This window comes from Limulus polyphemus, unplaced genomic scaffold (genome assembly GCF_000517525.1).
Source record: "Limulus polyphemus unplaced genomic scaffold, Limulus_polyphemus-2.1.2 Scaffold2008, whole genome shotgun sequence".
Taxonomy (NCBI): Eukaryota; Metazoa; Arthropoda; class Merostomata; order Xiphosura; family Limulidae; genus Limulus; species Limulus polyphemus.
This window is the reverse complement of record NW_013667618.1, coordinates 31,110-38,268: the sequence shown is the minus strand read 5'-3', so window position 1 is coordinate 38,268 and position 7,159 is coordinate 31,110. Positions and strand designations below refer to the sequence as shown.

At 38.0% G+C, this 7,159-nt stretch overlaps 1 pseudogene; it reads right to left on the bottom strand.

Annotated features, from left to right (window-relative positions):
• Nucleotides 1–6,095, bottom strand: part of LOC106465642 — a 40,515-nt pseudogene extending 34,420 nt beyond the window's left edge.
• Between the last annotated feature and the right edge of the window lie 1,064 nt (nucleotides 6,096–7,159).

Genomic DNA, 7,159 nt, shown 5'->3' with positions numbered 1-7,159 from the left:
CGACACGTAAGGTTACTACCAGGAAATATACAGTAGAAATACCCGTTTAGTAAATGGGTTCTGTGTTAATATAATTAAAGAAACCACAAACAAACTAATACGACACGTAAGGTTACTACCAGGAAATATATATGAGAAAAACCCTTTTAGTAAATGGTTTTGTGTTAATATAACTACAGAAACCACAAACAAACCAACACGACACGTAAGGTTACTATCAGGAAATATACAGGAGAAAAACCCGTTTAGTAAATGGGTTCTGTGTTAATATAACTACAAAAACCACAAACAAAGTAACACGACACGTAAGGTTACTACCAGGAAATATACAGGAGAAATACCCGTTTAGTAAATGGGTTCTGTGTTAATATAACTACAGAAACCACAAACAAACTAACACGACACGTAAGGTTACTATCAGGAAATATACAGGAGAAAAACCCTTTGGGTTCTCGCGTAAAAAACAAACAAACAGCAACTAACACCACGACACTTAAGTTGTAATGAGTTATGTACACCTTCTGATAATTGTTTATTAAATGTACAATAGATAAAACTTGTCTAATACTGACACTAGGACACATTAATTCCCTATGACACCAGTTATAATAACTAAAATAAATCAGGGATATTACTGTACTTTGAAGGGTCAAAGTTTTATTTCTCCGTTGCCGTATTAAAGCTGCAACATTAATTTTGGAAGAAACTAAAGAAATTATGACCTAATCCACCAAGTCCTTGGTATTGCGCAGGGCCGAATTAACGCACTGATCAGTGGGGCTTCAGGCTTCCATCCACATTGTGGATTTCTGAGTGTAAATAAAGCAGGCGACTTTGAGAAAGATGATATTGTATAACTGTTACTAATGAGTTTTGATTTTAGGAATATTAAGTTTTACGGGATGGCTGCTTGTCCGAAGTCCCAGAAAGAGATAACATTTCAATGTAGAATTGGTCTTAATGCATCTTTTCGTAGTCTAAACAACTGGCGCGACATTATGTTAGATTTAATTATTTCTTCCTGTAAGCAATCAAAATGGTATATTTAGTTATACCGTCTACGAGTTCCTTTAACCGGTACCTTGGGGTTTTCTTATCAACAACGAGAGGTTTTCTTCGATTCGACATGTTTAATCAAAGACGTGGTATTTACAGTTGTAAACATTCCCATTCTGTAAAGGACGAAATATATATATTTTTTTCATGAATAAAATGTATCTAGGTAGATGGGAATAATGCTCATTTAACTGTATCTCATTGTGTTTTCGTTAGAAAATCCCCTTTTGATCGGAAGTAGAAATCTATATGTAAGAAGAGTAAAAAAAACAACAACAAAAAACGGAAAATCCATACAGCTCTAATATCCAAATATTAGGGATTATTTATTTTCAATATAGTAACTAATTTCGTTTACGTATGATTACAGAAAAATATTTGAAAAACTTAAGGCTACTCGGAAGTTTGTTTGTTATGAATTTCGCGCAAAGCTACACGAGGGCTATCTGCGCTATCCATCCCTAATTTAGCAGTGTAAGACTAGAGGGAAAGCAGCTAGTCATCACCACCCACCGCCAACTCTTGGGCTACTCTTTTACCAACGAATAGTGGGATTGACCGTCACATTATAACGCCCCCACGGCTGAAAGGGCGAGCATGTTTAGTATGACACAATCTGTCCTCTGGTCACCGCAGGTATCAAAACTCGATTTTCAGCTATATAAGCCCACTGACTTACCACTGAACCACCGGGCGGGGGACGTATTTCCGCTGAATCGTGTACTTTCGATATGCTCTTGTCCAAGGTTAGTAGTGATGAGGGATAGAATTCCCCGAAACTAATATAACTAATTTATAGGGGGCGATTGGAGTGATAGATTGGACTTAATATTAACCTTTAGTATTCTAACACTCGATGCACGATTCAACCAGACCTTTTTTTTTGTGTGTGTGTGTGGGGTGGGGGGGGGTTCCGGAAACTATTCCGGAATTAAAGATACATTTATTCTGAATACACCAAACAATTTGTCTTGATCTCTGGAATCGAACGAGCACATCCATTTTTCATTATTTGCAGTCTACACAGTTTTACGATTGACTATCTGCGCTTATTCATAGCTTTAAACCCATCCAAACACCTCACTTACACATCTTCCATATAGTAAAGATCCTATAAACTTACAAGCGGCGTAAACTGGTACGCTGTTTCCTCACAAAACCACAGTTGTCATCAGCAATCACTCCTCAGTTTACAATGATGGCTAAGGAAGTTACGAACAAGCTCACATAACGCTGAAAAGTGCAGTAGATGTGGTTGCGATCATGACAGAATTCCCGTCGTATAGTGAAACTAGAGCGAAAGAGAGAAGACACGCAACAAACGAATTCCACAGCATCAAAAACCAGGAAATTACGTCGTAATGCTAGCAAAGCACTGTACAAACCAGGCGCTTTTGCTGAGCTAGCAGAGATAGGAGTTGACAGGCCTAACGAAAGGCAGTCAACGTGAAGATGTCTTCAAAGCGTGTCATTATACTCCTGCTATTCTTGGTGTGTGACCCTTCCACTTGCCTCATTTTACCTTCTTTGGTTGTCCATGTTTGCTCGTCGAGCACAAGAACGAAGTGGATGAAGAAGTGAAAAATGAAGAAAAAGAAGTGGAAGAAGACGCGGCCGATGCTATATTACTCGCATTTGCGCTTGAGCGCCTCACGGACGAAGAGACATAACTAGAACAGTTATTGTTTCATGATACTATAGCAGAAGAAGAAGAATAGAGTGGAGAAGAAAACGAGGATTAGAGAAGTTTTAAACGTTTTACAATCATCCTCTTTTTATTCTCCTTATCAACCAATCATGATGAGACATTATATGGGGCACCAATCACACAACAGTCCCTAATATATATATATACTAGGAGTGATTATCATGGATTCCACCTAGTTACCACCTGGTAGTACGAACGTGAGATGTTATATCACAGAAAACTATGTTGATTTGAGATTTTCAGACAATTCCCTTTTCCAGACTTTAATCGTTTATTGGAAAAACAGATTCCCGGTATGGGTAGGGACTATTTTCTCCCCCCAAAACCTGCAATTTTGGTCTGGTTGACTCGTGCAAGTGCATCAGGTGTTAAACAGTTTGTCCCCTGAATAATTCAGAAGAATAATTTAGTAACATCAATGTTACTTATAATTCAAATCCTATATAAATGTAGGTTCACTGTGGTAAAAGACAACTCAAAACACTGCAGATATATATATATACTAATTATTTTTTATCCATCGTTTCGTCCACTAATCTGCAACCATCTAAAAGGAGGTCTTGAGAAGAACTGTGTGTATCGAATAACAAAACAGCCTTTCTAACAGGAACATTCAAGATCAAATCCCAGCCACTATCATCACAAACATCAGGGTGTCTATGAAGACGGCAGAAGATTAGAAGTAGAAAAGTATGATATAAACTAGTTAGTATTTGGTAAAAATGAAGTAACTAATAAATAACTAGGCTTAGGTAAGCGCATATGCTACTAACCATGACAAAGATTAATATACGATCACCACAACCTTCTGATAAGTACTTAATAGTTAACTTCATATTTAAAATCATCTTGGCTTTCCTAACGCTTAAAAACAAATAAACATATTACGTAATGGAGCTATGAACTTCGCAATAAAATAAAAATGCTGGACTTTGTTAAGTGTAAAGTATGCTAATTCTAAGAACATGTGACTGAAAGCAAAAAAAAGAATATCTCACGATCTATCAACCATGCTACATATACCATATTCAGTGTCCACAAAGTATTTCACCCAATATCACGGCTCATCAGGTCGGCTGGATATGACAGACACAGTAGTAGATGAAGCGTCGTTTATAGCATCAATTTCATGAACAACAACTGTTATGGTGTGAAGTAGATTAAATCATATTTGGCCTTAGTGGCCTTAGTTTCATTTTCCGAATACTAATAACTCTTATTGTAAATACTAAACACGTAAGAATAGAAAGAAGCTGCACTTACTGTAATTACTGGGGGTGTAAGGCATTGAGGGTGAATGTCCAAAGTGAGGAACACTAAACGAACTTCTGTAGTTTGTTGAAATCGGCCCCATCCCAACCATAGCCATGTTATTCATGCCATTCATATTAGGATTCATGAAGGATTGTGGGCTGGACGCTGGGACTACTGAATTGGGGTTGGAATAATTATAATAGTTCTGACTGCCATGCATGACAGGACGCACTACGTGGCCTGTGGAAGAGACGTGTTTCTTTGTCTTCTGCTGCTGCCTCGCAGGAGGTGAGTATTCTGAGGTCAGTATGGGCTTGTAGGTAGTTTGCATTTGAAGATGATAGCTCTGGCTGGCTGCTTTGGTTTGGTAGTGATACATACGAGTAATGGCTACGTCGTCATTAGATAGAACGCTTTCTTTCTTTTTCTGTGATCCCGTTTCTTCTTTTACTCCCATTTCTTTTCTCCTGTTGATCTGAACCTTGGTTACCTCTGTGTACTGTGCCATTCCTACCTTCCCTAGACCAGTGCTGGTGACTGCGTGGCTACTGCCACTAGAGGATGAAATGGTCTTCATCTGACATGAAATTGGAATCATATCAGATGGAACAGTCGTCTGGACTTCCAGTGGGGTTTTCTGTGGTCGCCCCACTTCAAACTGGTTAACTGATGTATTTCGAATTTTCGCAGTTTTTGGTTGGTGTTTTTTGCTCTTAGAAACAGATAAAGTTTTCTCAACCTTCATACACTTGTTCTTTTTGCGCGGCGTCACGACTAGCTGAGCATTACACGTGGTCACGCGCATTTCATGCTCTTTGGTGGACTCTGTGATGCTAGAGTGTACAGCGAATGCTTCTACTCTTTCATACTGTACAGCTACTGCTGGACAAACTTTCTTTTCAAGTTTCTCTTTGCGCCACTGTTCCTGGCAATAACTGGCAGACAGAATTGCCTGTGCATTTAGATTTGCCATACGTTTGCAGGATTTCGTGTCGAATATCTCTCCACTCATGACTTCTCTCCGAAGACGTTTTATTCTCTCTTTCTTCTTCTTTATTATTCTGTTTGAGTTGTTTTGTCTGTAAGGAGTCACTTTAGAGTCCGCTTTTCTCTTCTCTTCACGTTTCCTGTGGCACAAAATCCCTCCTCCGTCCTTTTCGCGGTCATTTGCTTCCCCCGTCCCGCTACTACGGCAACCATTTTCATACAGCAAGTGGACTTTCGCTAGTGCGTTCAGACTGGCTTCTCGATGAGCTCTGCGGACACGCCAACGACCACTTTTCATGTTTTGTATAATAATAGCTTTACGGTTATCGCTATTTGCAGCTAGTGATTTGGATTTTTGTGTTTTATAATTTTTATCTTTATTAGATGTGTAGCTATTAACTTTTCTAGTACTGTTCGGCAACCCTTCGAATAACTTTTCACTCTTTCCACCACTAACCGACCGTGTTGTTGGCGTATAAGCTGATAAATTCACACAATTAACTACGGTGGAAAAGTCTTCAGCTTTGATATCAGAGTTACTTTCCGGAGATATTGTTTTAGTTACGCAACCTCCTGATGAAGTTAATGATAAATCCGATTTTGTTTTAGGCGGAGAAATCGCTCTGTTATTTTTAGTAATCTTCTGCATTTCTGTTAAACAGTTTGCTATGTCTTTCTCTTTACAACATTCTCTGTTTTTGCTTTTCGTCAGTTCCTTTTGGATTTTTGAAAAACTTCCTTTTGATTCTGTTTTATGAGCCATCACATTTTTCTTTAACCCACTAAACTTCTGTTTTAGGGAGGAAAGCTTTCTAACAGAATTACCCGCGTTTTTCGAGGAATCCACGTTCGTTTTGGGATTTTTTTTACTTTTTAGTGGCTTATTGTCCAGCTTTGGTAACTTCTTCTTGATAACTTCATCACCTTTTCTTTTCACAGTTGACGATCTCCTCTTCTGGGTGACCTTCCGGTTAGATATTGTCGTTGTTTTACCCACTTGCATCGTTATTTCCTCGTATCTGCCTTTACCTTCTTTTATTGTTAACTATCATACTGAACGTCTATGAGCCTCCACTCAGATCCAGCGTCGGTTTCCTACATAATGAAAACAAAATGTGATTAGTGTAGTAATGATAAGCTTAATATAAAACAACATTAGTGTAAAGTTTTAAGGTATTTTTGTCGATTTCTGATGAGAAACTCGCTCTCGTCATTATCTTTAGACAACAACATATCAAACACCAAGAAAACGCTCATTCCACAAGAAGTATTTCTTTTAAACGAAAAAGTATCTAAACTGTCTATACCAAATGCGTATAAAAGAATTCCCCGTTTCCTGCTTGAAAATTAAATTTATAGTATTACATTACTTTGTAAAATAAGCAACGATGTTATATCTATTCTAAGAACTCGGTGAATGTAAATAAGAACGTATAACAATATCTCCAATATTATATCTGTGCTGACGAGGCCTTTCGAACAGTACCAGAGCTCATCAGGCCGGCTGGGATGGGACAGACACAATAGTGATTGAGACGCTATTTATATCATAAAATTGTTTGAACAACAACAGTTGTGGTGTGGACTGTATTAAGTTGGTGAAGTATAATTAGAAGTCTAAAAGACATGGCCGAGAATCAGGTTTAAAGAAGAGTAAATAACAATACATTATTTATTAGGAGTATGTTCAAATAAAAATAAAAACAAGTCAAAACTTTCAATTACTGGGATTTAAAACCATTTAAAATAGCGACATGGGTGTCTTATTTCATCTTAGCTCTAATTAAAATAATTTTCAATGAAAATTAATTAATAATTTATATTAACTGTTGCTTCTGCAGAAAGACGTACCACTAGCTGGTAAGTTATCGTCCAGATGTCACTACAATACTGGCTAGCTAAACAATCTCATCAATAATGTAAAGCAGCGTTTCTCCAACTGGGGTCCCGACCCACAAAGGGGTTCGCAATGCTATTTTATGGCGGGGGGTGATATTATAAAAAATATTGCGATAATGGATATTTTAGATGGACAGAAGTTTACTATCATTTTGTGGGGGGGGGGCGGTCTACAGACTAAACGAACGGGCCGACCCAAAAAACTAAAAGTTCGTAGAACCCGTACCCGTAGTTTAAAGGTTAAAGTAGTTGGTT